We start from the raw sequence: 16,440 nt of genomic DNA, 5'->3' as shown, positions 1-16,440 counted from the left end.
TTCTTGCGTTTCCATTTTTAAACAACATTTTAACATTCATAAGTTATGGCCATTGTGCTATCAGATTGTAGGATAAGGTCATGAAAAATCCCGATTCTTTCTGGTTCCTGCCTCGGGTCCTGCCCCGATATCGTGCAGCAGGTAAACACTCATTAAACTAAGTTGTGACAAGAGCTGGGTCACAGTCTTCATCTTGTATTTGTGTGAACCTCTGTTTCAGTGTTTCCCTTCAGCACACTGATAACATTTTGACCATCAGCTGTGGAGGTTCTCCATTGCCAACTGTCTCAAGGTACGTTAAACAGTAGGGAAGGCACTTTTCAGGAGGATGTTATTGACAGATGCTGATGTAGACCTCACATTTGAATGTGTGAATATGGCATTTGTTAAATGGATACACAGTTGGTCAAAAAAATCCCCACAAGTACTACTTTACTGTAGATAATTTATTGCAGGAAAAAAAACAAATTCTCCAAATATTTTACAAACAAAAATAAAAGGATATCTTACTTAAACTTCTAATGGCTCCAGTTTACTCAACAGGCAGAATATTAAATACAAAAAGAAAAAAAAGTGTAATAAACTGTGCTCATCCAGTCCACATTACACAAGAAGCAGAAGAAATAACGTCCACTTCCATACACAGTGTTTTCAATAGTGAAAGTTGCATAGAACAGAGTGAATCAACAGGGAAAGCACAGAATAACAGAGGATACACAGTGTCCTACAGCAGTGGTTTCTCACTATGGTCCTCAGTTCCTTCTGCACCTTTATCTCCACTGTAAATGAATTCTTAATTACTCAGGTAAATTGATCCCATGATGAATTATGGCCTTTATGTATTTTGATAGTTACAGTATGTTCTGGACCCAGTCTTTGGTAATTCCTGGCTACAGGTGCATAGTTCCCCAAGACATTCAGTCTGTCTCCTCAGAAACCTTTTGCTTCCCTTTGTCTATACAGCACTTTATGGGTTATGAAAGTGGATTCTGAAAAGCCACACTCAACGCTGGGTTAAAACTATTTTCAAACCTTTTGCACTTTTTAAAAGTGAAGGATTAATTGAACAACCAGGCTGAATGAAGAAGGTGGGTTTGTAACTCTGGGCCTTTTCAGCCATGATCCAGAAGTCTCCTTAAGTCATCAGTAACTTAAAAATAAAATGGTTATGGTAATCCATTCAAGGCTCAGTTTGACTAGTGTAAGCCTTTTCCTCAAGTCTTAAATGGCAGTTGAATTTAAGAGACTCACAAAAACCTGCTGGACTGTAGCCCTTGAGGACAGAGACTATAGCCCCCTGAATTAACACATCTGCTGTTCCGGAGTAATTAAGATTTCAGCTGAAAGGCAAACCCTTGAGCAGAAGGCCTCCTTGCACCAAGGTCTGAGAAACTCTGCCCTTACAAAAGAGGACATCACACCATGGTGTGTGTAGCTACTGCACAAAACGTCACAATCACTGGAACGCCCTATGCCAAAGCATCAAAATCCAGCAATGAGCAAAACTGTGGAGTCTATAAATAATTCACGACAGGAGAAAAAAAAAAGTTAAACGCCTTTTTTTAAAAAAGGGTACTTTGAAAGAATGAGAAAATGGTCGAAGAAGCTTCAGGTGAATAGCACCATTTGCACTCCAAGATGTTTTTGCTGTTGCTCAGGATTTTGTAAAAAATGTGAAGGAATTGGCAAAACAGGTCAAATGCAAAACATTATAGAAGAATCTCACTTGCAACACATTCACATTGATCCGCAAATACCAAAGACACTCAAATGCATAAACTACAGAACTTCTGTTACCTCCTTACTAATCCCACCCCCCCAGTCATCACAGTTTCACTGCTTTTAAGAAAAGCTTTGACATTTCTAAGTGTCCATCCTCAATAATAAAAGCCAACCTCAATTGAACACATGTCAGCTAACAAATTATTAAGATTGTTTTCTCTTGCTGGAAATAGCTCATTGTGTGCTGGCACTTGATAGGCTTAGGTACTGCCTGTCAGCTACAGGCAATATAACAGGAGTTAAAAATTAACATTAAAGCTAAAGTTAAAGCTACTGAAAGCCAAAAAGGTCTGAGGGATTCACAAAACTCAAACTCAATCAGGTTTCAAATCAAATGTGTAACTTACAGCTGTACAATCCTCTAAACATTCAGACCTAGCAGAACTAAAGTCCAACATTCAACTCAAAAGCTCACACTCAAATCACTTTTAGCAACCAAACCTAAAACCTTGAATAACATCCAAGATAAGACCGATGGAGCAAAACTGTTGATAACGTTTCTACAGCTTCACCCGACTGCATCAGATTAAACCGGTCTTTCAATTAACGGTAGAAAAGCCATTTGAAATCGTAAACAACTTTCACGTTTTCCCCCCAGCCTTTCACTGCGATGAGTGACATGAGGCTGAACACTGAAAATATCGTATTTTCCTTTTAGGACCACATAATCCATACTGGCCTGGGTGCAAATCATAAACTCCACTCACACTGTGGGATAGCATTGGTGAAGCAGAAAAGGACTGGTTGAGACAGGTGTACCAGGACCATATACCCCTACATTTTCCCACTGGAGCGGAGGTAAATGGAAATGTTACACCACTTCTCAGGATTACCGAGGAATCTGACAGCGACACTAATTTTACCGGTTTGAGCATTTGCTTTCTCCCTGTATGGAATTTGCCCCACCAATACAGTCAACATTCTAGTTGAGAAGCTATGAAACTCTAGAAATACTTTAAAAAAAACAAAACAATGGGACGTTCAGCTTGTGCTGGCTTTACAAGACACGAAACTGAAAACCTTCATCTTGCAATCGAGCATCTTGGACTAGAAGATTTGAGCTCTTGAGAAAAACTGGGGCTGTTAACAAGTAGTGTTATTTTATTCATTCACCCATGGAAACAGGAGCAGTCAGCCTTTAAAAATGTCCATCAGCATCTTCTCCCCTGTAAACGCTGAGGACATTCCATCCCGGGACTTGCCACCCTCTTGCACATACAATACTCTGAATACTAACTTGCAAAGCCGGACTGAAGAAAGGATATTTCCAAAATGCCTCGATCTGAGGTACTAACGTACATTTGACTGTAAATAGGAGAGAGATTTGGATAGAAAACCTTTCCTGCTCCAGTTAAAAAATGTTTAAAGAGCTAAATGCTGTAAGGAAACGTTTCAGAAGACCAAATCTACAAATTGCCAGCCACAGAGGGCTTTTGTATTCCTCCAGCAGGGCAGAAAACACAATGTCAATAAATTTTGAAATAAACTGCTGCTTCAGCTAATGTGCAAAGCCTTCAGCGCGGTGTATAATATTTGCAGTCAGCTTTGTTCCCTGTTTAATGAGCTTGAGAGTTCCCAGTGAAAGTGCAGAAAAGAAAGGCATTCCACCCACTTTCACTGACAAACATGCTGGAAAAAGACCAGTCATGCACATGAGCCAAGTTGGGCAAGATCAGTGCTTTAATAAGGATGGGAAGAACCTGGTTAACAAATATAAAAATCTAACCAAGAAACTTGCCTTTTTAGGGGTGAATCCATTTTAAAACTTCCTGTTTTACGAGGTCACTGACTAATTCAAGACTTTTGGGGTGCACTGTTTCATGCAGCCAGTCATTTTCAAATATAGATACAAAGTCTGGATATTTGTAAACGATACTGTCGCATATGGATTGGACAATATTCAAGCTGGTCATTTCTTAACGTCAGACTCAAACAGCTTCATGTGCACAGGAGTCTAACCTACCCAGACAAAATCTTGGCCTCATCTTTGTGAAAGAAAAAGAAACTGTTTATTCAATTACATCAAAGTACATCTTTTCAGTAAACAAAATCTGTACCTATTTGCCTATAGGGTCTGCTTCACCTACGTTATGATAACCATGAAGTTACAGATAAATGATATGCCCCACACTGTTTTCAAATTCTTTCTGTACAGTTGATTGGTTTTAGTATAGGTGGGCTTTGCAAATGACCACTTTTAAAAGTGGTTATGGATTTTAATATCATGTGTACTCCGAAATGGACCCGATTTGCACAATTTAAGTAGAGATCTAATATCTAATTATAAAAACAGTTAAACAGTCCCAAGAAAGGACACCTCTGAATGAATTCCTATGAAAATCAAAAGGGTTCTTCATATTTGTTTGGTGGAAGGAGAGGGGATATTGTAGTGTTTTGCCTTCCTGTATGTAAAAAAAGAAAAAGACCAGATTACAGAGGGGCCTGATGAGTAAATTCAACAGCTCTTAAGTTAGGCTTTTCATATCAAACAGCTGTTTCCCTCTTGAAACGGGTGTCCTTTCATTTATTAAAGACGTGTCACATAAATCAAATGTCCATTTCACACGAGAAGAGGCAGAATTCTGTGAAGTTACAAGATTTGCTATTTTAGGCCACAAAGTTTCAAAAGGTTACAGACTAATTTTTAGGCATCATCATTAACGAGAGATCATTTGCCATCACTTTTCATCCACATGCTTTGCTGTTCAGTCAGACATTCAGGCAATGCGAGTTTACTTCAGTTATTCATGTTGAATGATGGAATCAACATCTTTGAAGTCGCTGAACTATAAAAGCTTATTGAAGGTCCACAATGCACACTAAACTGGCAAAATACACTGTTGCAGTGGAAGGGTCAATTTAAAATTTCACATAGTGGGTGCAGGTCAGGTCAAGTAACTGCTACCATTGTACACAAATATATAAAATGGCAACACTGGGCTTTAAAAGCACAATTTCACAAAAGGGGAGAAAATGATACTGCATTTTTTAAACAAGTCACATGTTCTATTCCAAGAAGAGTAGAATCACGTAAGATACAGCCTCACCTTTAACTGATAAGAGTAAATGTATTAAGGCAGTGACTCTCAGCTCTGGTACTGGAGGATCTGGTCAATTCTGGTTTTCCTTCAAGCACAACTTGAAAGTTACTGAGAAGATCTTATTTTTTTTACAGCACAGTTTTTGAGCACCTAAGTTGGATCCAGTTAGGAAACAGCATCTCCTCTATACGATCGAAGAAAACCCCTCATTCATGTGTCACAGCTACCCACCTTAGATGTTAATTATCAAGCCATTTGCCATGCAGAGGTGGATGTCAATACATCATAGCACTGATTGCAATAAGGGAGCAACCGTTAAAGCAACCAGAGAAAACTGATTGCACCCATCATGTGCAGAGAACTATTCAGTCATGGTAACTCCAGGACCAGGGCTGGGAACCACTGTGTTAAGGCACCAAGTTCACTCTCAACACAAGCATAACAAACAAACAAGCAAGTATGTAGTCCTACTCACACCCAGTTTAGGAGTCAGGAGTACATCAGTGATTAAAAAAAACATTTAAATTATTCCTGCCAATTTGCAAACTACACTTTCAAATGGACACTTTTCTTGAAATGTCATACTACTCTGCACAATTAAAAGTTCCAACTTTCCCGTAGCTGTTTAGAGTAAGAAAAAGCATTACCGATTGCACAGAAGAAATCCAGCTCTGAACTCATCCACTATACCATTCGGATTCTTAAGGCATTATCCAATCATTTTGCACAGGGTTAGGTTCAGATTCTTTAGTGGGAGTTACATGTAGAAATCTGGATTCATGGGACACTATGAATTATATTATTTTCGGTGTGTTAACAGGTACCACACATCTTCATAAGCCAACTCTGTTTTTAGAGCAAAAACTGCTCTAACACGCCCATCTGTAGTTCTCCAAGTATGCTACAGGGCCTTTCTCTTTGCAAGTATCTAAGATGGCAGCTCTCAAAAGTCTCCCATCTAAAGGACAGTTTCAGAAAAACTTCATTATAGACATGGAAGAACTCAAATGATTTTTAAAGAACTAGCAGCACCAACATTTCTCCGCTTCTCTCAGTATAGGGGTAACTCAGATGCCAAACTGAGAATGTGGGACAGTATATAGCTCAAACTGGACTATGCAGTAATATTTAAAGGGGATCTTTGGTGCTAGGACTTGGTTGAAGTAAATGGAAACAGGAACTCAATATAATGGTAACCAAATAACACCAGAATCGAATAATTTTTACCACATTTCCATTACGTTGCAGTACCGTGCTGTTATATCACTGCAGAGAAAGCAAGCCATATTCTCTGGAAAAAGTCATTCTAAACCCATCACACCAGTCTCATCTGGTAATAGCTATTGGTGTGGGAGAGTATTCATGCCAAGTACAGTGGACTGCGCACAGCTGTCACTTCACAAGGAAAGAACAGAACATAGTTCAACAGGCCGCAGTGAGGAAAGTATGTCAACTAATACTGCACATGCATACCAATTCACCAAATTGGATGTATCACAAACATCAATATTGTTCCTGTTTTTTTTTTGCTAATTTAATGTTTTTATCTGCACCCCATTTGTAACATTTGGAAACTGAATCTTATGTGGAGATAATCTAAATATTGCTGGTGGAGCAAAAAGCATTTGGATCTACAGGACAAGTATTATATTCTTCATCATCTGAAGGGTGAAAATAACGGATGAACTAAAGGATCAAATTTCATTGACCATTATACTGCTGTAGTTTGCATTTCTATTATAGTAAAGGGTTTCACCTCAACTCACAGCACCGGACACGTGATTGCTGAAAATGTCAGGATATGTTTAAGGTAATCTGAGAAAGATACTTTGCCTAGTCCTGATGTACTGTAACAGACACTAATAATTTTGTGTTAAGGATTGTTACTTATACCTTTAGCTCTCCAACAGAGTGGTTAACCATTTTTGTGTAAAGAAATGGTGCTCAAATAGCTAATATTTTACATACAAAACTCTACTCGATCAATTTATTTTAATTGTAATAAAACACACTGCAAAAACTATGGTTTTACTTTGTTACACCCACAATAGAAAGAGGGTGGTGTATTACATAGCAGAAGAACAAAATTAAGTGACTGAAGGTGCTGTGAAAAACTAAGAAATCTGCAATAGCAGAATTTGTGTTGTCTTTTCTAAATCTGGAGAATGGGACTTGAAGTTTCCACTTTGACATTTCCAAGGCTGCGAATGTAACATGGTTAGGCTTGTCATACTGTCTCACTTCTATTCCTCAGTTTAACTTTGATGAGGACAACTAGGCCTGTTTTTATCACTCAGCGGTTTGCATATAATGCTGGCACGGTGTCACAAAATCATAGAAAAGTGGTAAAACTCTTTAAACCCCATAAATAAATGGTACTGTTGTTCTGAAGCTGTCTCCTCACAAAGGATAACCAAGGAATGTCTGCTATATGTACACAAAGCAGTCTGAAGAAAACCCAGATACAATTAGACACCATCAGCAGAGCTTAAAGACCCAACTAAAACGGCAGCAGCACTTTTTTTAAAAGCAAAAACTTTTTGTACATATTCATACCCCGTCTGGAGGGGAACACGAGTAACAGAGTTGTCGTTTTTTGTTAAGACTAGGAGGACTCTGCTTACAAACGCCTGCCCCGTATAACTGCGGTGAAGACACTTAACTAGTCTGTAAACAAGGTCAAAAACATACTTCTACAAAATAAACAGCATGTTTAAGGGTGTAAAACCTAACCCCCCCCAAAAAAAACCTGACTCTTTCTGTGTGCAATTTTATTGCATAGCGTTTCCGGTTGCACGTCCTGAATTCGTGATCTTGGGAGGCTGCTGTCTGCTCCCCACCCTTCGGCTTGACGGCTCACGTGAGGGAAGTTTCTTCACAGCTGGAAGATCAGCACAGAGCTCCCTTTCACCCTGGAAAGACGCTGGATCCCGGGGATGTTCAGTAAACAGTTCTGAGGAAAGAGGAGAAAGTTCGATCAGTGCTGGAGATGGAAAGGCTGTATGATGAACCTCCTTATCTCTTTCCTGCCAGTTATAATGGGAATTAAGCTCTGCCAATAGAGTTCCACCTTGATTGACAATTTAACGAATACATTCCCGATAGGGGGAAGAATTTATTTGAAGTTCTGCATAGTTCAAGTACATCATGTAGGAATGCTAATGAAACTCAATTGCCATTATTCATTTTGACTTTGAACCCAGAAGGTTGTGGGTGCACAGAAAAAGCCGAGCAGTTGAAGTGAGGATCACCAGGTTATTTTGAAGAAGACTTTAGATCCACCGAGCTTGAAGTTGCAGATTAATAATAATAATAATAATAATAATAATAATTGCTTACACTTATATAGCGCTTTTCTGGACACTCCACTCAAAGTGCTTTACAGGTAATAGGGACTCCCCTCTACCACCACCTGTGTGCAGCCCCACCTGGATGATGCGACGGTAGCCATAGTGCGCCAGAACGCTCACCACACATTAGCTATTAGTGGGGAGGAGAGCAGAGTAATGTAGCCAATTCATAGATGGGGATTATTAGGAGGCCATGATTGGTAAGGGGCAATGGGAAATTTGGCCAGGACACCGGGGTTACACCCCTACTCTTTTTGAGAAACACCCTGGGATTTTTAATGACCACAGAGAGTCAGGACCTCAGTTTTACGTCTCATCTGAAGGATGGCACCTGTTTACAGTATAGTGTCCCCGTCACTATACTGGGGCATTAGGACCCACATGGACCACAGGGTGAGCGCCCCCTGCTGGCCTCACTAACACCTCTTCCAGAAGCAACCTTAGTTTTTCCCAGGAGGTCTCCCATCCAGGTACTGACCAGGCTCACACCTGCTGAGCTTCAGTGGGTTGCCAGTTGTGAGTTGCAGGGTGATATGGCAGATGGCTTGCTTACATCTGACCTCCCGGCAAAGAATCCTGTGCTGCACAGGGAGACATACAGGGAGGGACAGACATCCATCCACCTGAGCTAGCAAAACCAATCAAGCCATTAAATTTGTGATACAGTGCTGACATCGCCGCAGGCCTGTTGGCACCCAAGACATTGCAGGAATCCCTATTCCTCCGACAGCTCAGAGTACACCGTCCATGTTCCTGACAGTGCTCCATGACATCGCAACGTCAAGATCATCAACCTCAACCTGTACTCACGAGGATCACTTCTTAAAGAGAGCAGCAACAGAACCAGAGAGACACACCCAGCTTACATTTGTGAGGACAGAAAGATGTACAGTATGGGACAAGAATAAGTGGGTTCTGACTGCAGACTCTGTTTAACAAAATGGTGATAATGCAAAGTTGTTTTACATCTCAGGCTACGAATCTCGCGCTTTAGTTTACAACAAAAGGTTAAAGGTTTCTAGGAAATAAAAGGTTAGAAACAAATTAGGATAAGTTTCCACTGCTGGAAGCAAAAGTAACCAAGTCTGCAGCTGGTTCAGGACAAACAGGCAGCTGGCTTACAGAGGGGGGAAAAGCACCAAAACCTGCTTTAGGAACAATTGTTGTAATCCAACAAAAGAACAAAAAACTATTCAGTCCAGCTGGAAAATGATCAAGTATGCTTCCTCCCATTATGAAAAAGTTATTCCTAAAATAAGTTGTAGCAAGCCAGAGTCTCTTGCAATCACATGGCAGGCTGGCACCCTCAATGGGACACAACACCACAACAGGGCACAAAATGCATAGGTTCCCATTAACTGAGCCAATGTGTCTTTGGAAGGTGGGAGAAAACCAGAGAAAGCCCAGAAGAACACACAAACTCCACCCGGAAGAGTCGACTATTTAGAAACACTTAACACAAACTTTCCCAGTCTAATACTTGAGCCAAGAACTTGCAGTCTCTTAATAGTAGTAGTCACAGAACAACCACACTTGCTAGATGCAGGATCCTTAATATGACCAATTCAAAAGTGGGGGGGGGAGGAATAGGAATGAGCAAAAAATGCGATTCACACTTCCAAAAAAAGACTATGTAGAGAGGATACATTCAGTCTGGCGTTGATTAAAGGAACAGGTAGAAGGTTTAATCAAAACTGAACTGAACAAAATCTGATTTGGAAGACGCACAGAATAAGAACCATTTTCTGCATGGTCCCCCACCATTTAAAAAAAGGTCTAAATTACTCCAATAATCACAACTCACCGAGAAGACCCATCATTACCTGCATAGTCTTGGGGAAGCTCTCACCACAGTCCCTGTGCTGCGAACACAGATCCGTCTTGCCGCATTCTCTGAACCAGAACCCCCTGCTGCCTGCTACCTGACTGACTGACTAGGAAACGCTAAGATCTGAGAATGAACTGGCCGCCCCAGCCACTTCAAAACATAAGCTGTGCTGGGCCGACTACAACGAGGAGGCTCCTCGCCAAACCCCCACGTCTGGTCCCTGCCAGGGGCTTACACACCTAATGAGAAATGACATTCAAAAAATGAAATCATTTAAGGTACGGGCCAGAAAAGATTTCATGCACCCTTGCTGTAGTACATTTTACTAATTTGACGTAAGGTTACAAATAAAGAGGAAGTCATTCTTAGACACTTGACTTGATTTGATTTTAAGTAGGGGGTCCACGATGTTTCGGAGGCCGATATATTATTCTCCAATAAATAGAAAAATTGAATTATCGTTCCGATATTGGAATTGCAGCCGATAATGCAGCGCCCTATTTTTGTTTGCACAACTAGTTTTTTTCTATGTGCACACAGACACACTAGACTGGGTACAGTACAGCTGCTGTAGAGTAAAAATGTTGGCGGTGAGAAACTTTTTCACCATTTCAGCAGAGGACAACAGAATGGCAATTTGGAACAAATGTTCAGCTGAAGTACAGCGAGGAGAAAACAAAGAACTTGTTTTAAAATGCAAAAAAGTAAAATGATCGGTTGTCGGTATCGGCCACAACAAGCTGTTAGTTATCGGTTATGGAATTTCTGGACCGATAGCGATATGATTTTAAGACCCATCTGTCGTAACCTTAGCTGTTTGTGCCTGCTTTCTCCTTTTTTTTTAAAACCAGACAGCGCCTTCTAGTTTTCAGTTTGGGGATTTAAAAAAAACTATTTTAGAAACAAAGATTGTTTGTGGGGTGGAGGGAGGAGGTTACAAGGTAAGAATCCTGTCGGCAGGGAAAACCAGGGCAGAGGTTATCCCAACAGGCTGGCACACTGGAACTTACTGTGCCTCTTCACAAGCCAGGCCTGGGGACACAGCCATCGCAGTTACACAACCGGGCCCAGAGGGGCACCTTGTTAAAGCACCAAAACAGAGTAGCTTCCAGCTGCTCGTAAAAACTATTCCTCTAACAGGCAGTCAACATCAGCTTCGGCTGTTAACGTTGGCCCAGCACGCACGCTTTCGTAAGAAGGATTTTTGTGGGTGTGCACACGAAATATACTAGCAGCTTTTCAAATGGGGAGCCCATGGGTGCTCCTTAAAAGCAATCGAAATGCAGTACACTTATTGAGCTAGCTGGCTCATTCAAACAACTACAAAAACTTTACTCAATGCATCAGGGAATGAAAATTTGGAACATCTACAAATGGGAGCACAATCCCCATGGCAGGAGGAGGTGTACACCAGGGGGCACGACACTGGCTCAAAGCGAGTGAGGTCTGTGAATACGATGGGCATACCTGCTGACTGAACACAGCTGCCCAAGGGTGTCCTGTGTACACGGTCATAGTCCATGGAAATCGGCGCCCCAGTTTCGACCAGCTCCAGTACTCCAGAGTGCCATTCCCACTGTTCGAACAGGCCAGCCCCTCTCATCCTTACAGGGAGGGTCTTCCGAGAGGCACCAGCTACACCGCCTGTCACAGTTTTGTTTGGTCCTGGTTTGGTTTGGTTTCTGAAAGGTGGTGCTGGGTAACATCAAAGAACATCCTGCTGATGGCATTATTACAGATCACTGCACAGGTGTATGAGGTCATTAGCTAGAAACTGTGTAAAAACATTTCCTCCACAGACCATTACATATAGAGATGCCAGGTTGCTCCAGATGAATACATAACCTTAATTATGTCTTGGTGCAACTTATGGGACAGGGAGTTAAAGACCCAGTAGTCCACTTTCAGCCCAGCTCACCTTTACTGAACTGGACCTTTAATATCATGCTTCATCGGACCCTTTTCAGGTCTCTATTTTATGCAAAGCGACCTACAGTGATTGCGGTCCCAGAACATCTACAAGACCCTGGCCTGCAGGAACTGGACACCTGTATGTTTAAGAAAATCATGGAGGAAATTAACAATTAGCACAATCCAGGGCTCACTTAAGCAATTTAATATCTCCGTATGGAAAAGTGGAAGATCCCTGGATCTCCAGAACTAGGATTGGGAAGAGCTGCTGGAGGCAATCCAGTGACAAACCAGACCCATCCATCCATCCATCCATCGTCAAACAGCAAAATCAATATTTGACCTAATCAGGGTCATCCCTGCTTATATACAGAAAACCAAAGGTATACTGCCTGGCCAGATAGGCATTTGCTTAATCAGCAGCACCACTAAAGCCTTTAACACGCAGTATTGCAATACAGGGGTTTTGAAACTCTGACCCTGGGGAATTGTAGTACAGGGCCCTCAGCTCAGCACCGGGATTACAACCGAGTCAATCTCTGGCTGCTGAAGATGCCCACAAACCCTGAAGGAGGGGACTCTTCAGGCCCACAGCATCATACATGAAAGATCAATGCCCCTCATCAGTACCTGTTTTGTACAAAGTCAACAAACAGGACAGGCTTAATATTGACAACTTACGGCTGATTAGCGTTAACAGCCCTGCTCCCATCACCCCTTTGCTCCCGTGTGCAGGGATTAAAGCCCAGGTCAGGGTGGCAAACCGCCCTTGGCGGCAGACTCGGGGGTGTCGTCATGAAGAGAAGAGCTCAAGATCAGGAAGTGGCATGCCGTGCTAGGACATCAGGTACACAGGAAGCCAGGCGCGTCTCGTTTACAGTCATACAGAAACTACAACGCAAGGCTTTCCTTGAAAATGTGAAGCCCTGTATACGGCCGCCTACCTGTATCAAGCAAGTGCACGATATTAAAACCCAATCACGAAAAGCTCAAATTCCTCCAACTAGAACAAGATATTCTACTCTTCACAAGCTATTTCAGCATGTGTTTGGAGTACTTAGATTAGATCCCCTTTAAGGGTCAGGAACAGCTTGTTTCTATCAAGCTGCCAGACAGGAATCTGTAATTATTCTATACCTCTGTATTGTTGTGAAGTTATGAAGAATGAATCTTGAACCACCAAGTTCTCAAACATTCACTGAAGCACAGCTACAACACATTCCTTTAGCAAAGCCCAAACTGGTTCAGTGTGGTCTGAGGTTTCCCCAACACTGCTAATATCTCACACCCAGTCAACTAAGAATAGCCAATAATTTCGGCTTGGGGACATACAAACACCCTGTGCAGATCACACGTTTTAACTTTTTAAGATGGGGGCATGCAAAGGAGATCAGAGTTCGTTAGCTCCATGCAATAATGATGTCGGAGACCTGAAACCACACAGAGGTGTTAGTGGTACAACTGGACGAGAAGCCATGTATAATGGTAAGGAAAAGCTTATATCTGCACAATATGCTGGAATATAGCTTCATAGACTATGAAGTTTCTCCATTATTGTATTTTCATTTGTGGAAAGATTTTATATTTTGTGTATTCTAAGACATTTCTTATTAAAGAGCACATAAGATTGGAATTTAACAAAACCCCCTCTCTCAAATCAGCACAATACCTAGACGGCTAAAACTTTTGGGCAAAATTTTGGGTTCAAAGTGATTAAAGCAGATGTATTTGTAGTGACAATGTATGACAACTGAAACATTAAATTGCAGAAATATTTAAGAAGGTCATTTTTCCCTTAAACCGATCCCGGTAGCTGGGATGCTCAGGAGAGAACGCACGTACTGAACATTCATCATTTTTCGGTTTTATTCCATTCATGGCCACAGGCGGGCTGGGGCCCTGCCTTGTTGGGAAAGCAACAGGCACAAGGGCACAAGGCAGGGCCCGAACAAAATGCAGACAGCACGGCCAGCTGCAGTCAGACAACACTGCGGGCTCAGAATTGAACCCAGGGCCCCAGCGCGGTGAGGTGCTAACCACTGCACCGCCACACACTGAACAACAGCTCAAGACAAATTACTCAGAAGGAGGTTTTGAATACTATTTCCCTGTCCTCTGCTCCGTCACAGTATTTAAGCATACTCACGTTAAAAACAAATCTCCTCCCCCCCAACCTCAGCTTTAACAGACCTCGAAACGACACAAGAACAGCCTTAGCGTGCGATTCGCGCGGCTCTGTGAACGCTGCACACTCTGACGAGCAGCCAGGAACAGACTCAAGGGGTAAATCCCTGACTAGACGGGGGCCTGGTATCACGACAGCCTTACTCATTCGGTCACACGCTGCACCTCCGCGACCGAAGATGGAAATCGGCTTGGGAAGAAAGGCGAAAAGGATCTCAAAGAATCCAATATCCGCTGACCCAGATAATGCCTCCTAATCCCCTCTGCCTAGCTGGTAATGTTGGAAAAACGTCCCATAATACTTTCCAGGTCAGGTCAAAAGCCAGACTTCTGAAACCAACTGTGTCAACATCAAAAGCAATAAGCTGAACGTGCACATCTTCCTGCGCGCGTTTTCTCATTCAGTCCAGACCATCATTCGCCTCATGAAAGATGAATATAGGACAAACAGCTGGTAGACCACATTTAACATTATTGTTCCACTGTAGAAGCACTAAAACAGATATTTAGTTTCTGCATATAAATATAATCACAGTCAGTGAAAACATAGGTGTCTATTTTGTATTCTGGAGACAAATGTGGGAGAAAATGTAAAAAAGCAAATATTTAGGAAATAGTAATTGAAAAATACTTGTAAGACACGTAGAATACATTTAATAATAATTCCTTACACTCACATAGCACCTTTTCTGGACACTCTACTCAAAGCGCTTCACAGGTAATGGGGATCCCCTCCACCACCACCAGTGTGCAGCAACCACACACCAGCTCTCAGTGGGGAGGAGAACAGAGTGATGAAGCCAGTTCAGAGATGAGGATTAATAAGAGGCCATGACTGGTAAGGGCCAGGGGGAAATTTGGCCAGGACACCGGGGAAACACCCCTACTCTTTTCAAGAAACACCCTGGGATTTTTAATGACCACAGAGTCAGGACCTCGGTTTTACGTCTCATCCGAGAGACGGAGCCTTTTTACAGTATATGTTCCACTCGCTATACCGGGGCATGAGGACCCACATGGACCATGGGGTGAGCGCCCCCTGCTGGCTCTACTAACACCTCTTCCTGCAGCAACCTTACTTTTTCCCCAGGAGGTCTCCCATCCAGGTACCGACCAGACACACACCTGCTGAGCTTCAGTGGGCTGCCAGTTGTGAGAGTTGCAGGGTGATATGGCTGCTGGCTCAGTTTTGGTCATCACTTAAAAACAATATATTGGGTTGCTCACCTCTAGGCTGATTCCAAAGCAGCAGGTATATGTGGAGCTTTAATGGAATGCTCCGTTACTGACAGACTGAAAAACGAATCTTTGTGGTACTGGACGAAGTAAAAACATTCTAGTTCCAGTTTTCAAAACCCTCCAAGACACAAAAGTCAACACAATGGACTGCTTCAGAATCAGCTTCCTAACACAAACCAGCAGGCACAGGTGGAAACTACAGTAAATTACATTTAGCACCAATAACAGGAGGCACTTTTACACAAAGCCGACAATCTTCTTTCAAGAAAAGGCAGACTAGGATCCATGGTTCAATTAGCACCTCGCTAGATGGCTCAAACATCCTCCCCTCATTTGGAAACTTTTTAATAGCAAAACACAACAGCTGAGATGTAAACCGAAGGCACTGTTTAACAGTCATCAAAGGGCTCTGAAACAGGATGTTAAGGATAAGCTAACTGCACAATGTACAAGAGTTTCAACTAACAGAAATGGAAATCGCCATACAAAGAAAACAAATAAAGGATTTAGCCAGTTCAACCAATAACATAGGAACTTTAAAAATGAAAACAAAATCTAAACATTAGGTATTACAATGGGGCAACGTACCGATAGCCTTTTTTGTGTATATAATCTTAGAGCCAGCCACCAGTAGTCATCCTGACCCTAGGCAGCTGAGAATGAGGTTACCTAGGCCCACCATGGGGTTTTCTACAATCCTTCAATGACAATCTTTTCAGTCTCACTGCTGTGTCTATAAAAAAGAAACAGTCTGCATGCATGCTGTACAGAGAAACGACCAAAACCCAGACATAACATAAATCCAGAGAGATGCACACACAATTCCTGCCAGTCCAGCATATTAACCGCCACCTGCTAGGATGAACGAGTTTTCGCTTCCATGCGGGGAAAAAGCATATTTAAATAGCAAAAGAAATGCCATCTCTAGTGCAGATTCAGGAAGTCAACCCATCTGAAACTCAAGCACTCTCGTTCATTATTTTCTGCCTTGGGAGTTTGTACAGAATGTTACAGCTTCATAAAATGCCAGCTAGAGAGGTTTTACCACTCAGCACACACCAAAAACTCTCACGTTGCACAATAGGCTTATTAGATTTTTGGCCTG

At 42.0% G+C, this 16,440-nt stretch overlaps 1 protein-coding gene across 1 annotated transcript in view; it reads right to left on the bottom strand.

The window, feature by feature from the left end:
- Window positions 1-431: 431 nt before the first annotated feature.
- The window catches only part of stk35 (serine/threonine kinase 35), a 28,618-nt gene continuing 12,609 nt past the window's right edge, over window positions 432-16,440 (bottom strand). The window contains exon 3 of the mRNA XM_015364632.2: window positions 432-7,776. The gene's annotated coding sequence lies outside the window, so the exon portion shown is untranslated. The remainder of the gene's footprint in view (window positions 7,777-16,440) is intronic.

This window comes from Lepisosteus oculatus, chromosome 16 (assembly GCF_040954835.1).
Source record: "Lepisosteus oculatus isolate fLepOcu1 chromosome 16, fLepOcu1.hap2, whole genome shotgun sequence".
Classification (NCBI taxonomy): domain Eukaryota; kingdom Metazoa; phylum Chordata; class Actinopteri; order Semionotiformes; family Lepisosteidae; genus Lepisosteus; species Lepisosteus oculatus.
Note: the sequence above shows the minus strand (reverse complement) of the source record. Positions and strands in the feature narration are given on the sequence as shown.